The sequence below is a fragment of the Poecilia formosa genome, unplaced genomic scaffold (genome assembly GCF_000485575.1).
Source record: "Poecilia formosa unplaced genomic scaffold, Poecilia_formosa-5.1.2 Scaffold344, whole genome shotgun sequence".
NCBI classification, from domain to species: Eukaryota; Metazoa; Chordata; class Actinopteri; order Cyprinodontiformes; family Poeciliidae; genus Poecilia; species Poecilia formosa.
Genome location: NW_006800283.1, coordinates 86,125 through 87,556, shown reverse-complemented (window position 1 = coordinate 87,556; position 1,432 = coordinate 86,125). Strand labels below are relative to the sequence as shown.

General features: G+C 43.3%; 1 long non-coding RNA gene across 1 annotated transcript; it reads left to right on the top strand.

The window, feature by feature from the left end:
* The first annotated feature begins 333 nt into the window (after positions 1-333).
* LOC103153248 (uncharacterized) lies at positions 334-1,229 on the top strand. The gene is made up of 2 exons (XR_477777.2): positions 334-1,093; positions 1,190-1,229. It is a non-coding gene; the product is annotated as an uncharacterized LOC103153248 (long non-coding RNA).
* Positions 1,230-1,432: the final 203 nt, after the last annotated feature.

The following is a 1,432-nucleotide window of genomic DNA, read 5'->3' as shown; positions in this document are numbered from 1 at the left end:
CATATAAATAATAATAAAATACAAAACTAGTTAATGACAGAAAAACTAAGAGCTAAAGATTTTAGCACTGAAAAAGGCGACAAATGGAGAGAAACAAGAACCCAACCAAAATGTAATATTCAAACAAATCTACAAAACAAAAGAGGAAACAGTCACCTTTAAAAAAACAAAGTATGAGAGGAGAAACTTAAACCAAGAGAAAACAAAAACATGAGCCTTAAACCACGACAGAAACAATGACTTGTAAGAACTAACATGGATGATTCAAAATAATACAACAGTGGTAAAGGAAATACAGTCATAAAAATGTGAAGGACAAGAGCAAAATGACCAAAAACAAAGAAAAGAGTGGACAGGAAAGACGTGACAGCTGAAGGGTGAAAGAAAGGTGAGAAGAGAGAAACAGAGGGAGGGTAAATATTAAAATGACTGATGTGCACTCTCTAATCTAAAGTGCAGCTGGCAGCGGAGCTGCATTGTCAAGCCGGTGTAACAAACTGACAAACCCTGGCACTAATGCAACGTAGCAGAAAGACAGCCAACAAGGCAGAGCTGCAGACGGAAAGAGAGAGGGATCATTTCCTTTTTTCCTCCTTAACAAAAACCTAAAGACAGACTGCCGCGCGTACACATCCGGTATTAAACACCGAGGCCAGGAACTCTGTGTGATTTGGAAACATGGTTTCTGATCGAGCCGTTGTCGTTCACTTGGTTAGCATTAGCATTTAGCATTTTGTTCAGAGAAATATGAGTATCAGATGTTGATCCAACATGAGGTTCGCCAAGATGTTTATAGGAACCAGAATTTTACGCAACCTTCTTCAGTTTCAGTGGAAAAAAAAGCCGGCTAATATAGCAGGGTTAGCTAACATGCTCTCAATCACAATTAGGGAAGAAGGCAGAGGACAGCTGAGTGGTTGCAGCCATTAGTGGAGATCATTATAGTTGACAATCACACAGAATGTGACTTTATTAAGAAAAAGTGGGATGGAGAGAGAGAGAACTGAAAATCTGTGGGATTCTGTGGACCGGAGGCTAAAACCTGTCAAGCCCATCGACCACCTTTCCATCTGTCCATCTACTGGATGACACGGTAAGTGGAGTTTTAACCTGCCGTGTTGGATTAAAGTCAAATCCGTCCCCCAGGCTTCGCTGACACACCTGGTCTGATCTCCAACTTGGTCAGCAGCTGTCTGGCTGCCCGTCTTTCTGCTCAACGGTTTGTTACCCCCCCAAAAAAAAGAAGAAGAAGAAGAAAAAGCAGGGGAGTATAGAGGTCTTTCTCTGTCCCCGCCCGTCACCTCTGTCACAAAGCTCAACGCTCGGCGGGCTCAAGGACATGTGATGGACGGAGTCGGCCTCTGTTGGGTTGAGGCGGGAGGATGAACCCAGATACCGGCCGGATGGTCTGAACTGACCGTTCTGCTTGTTT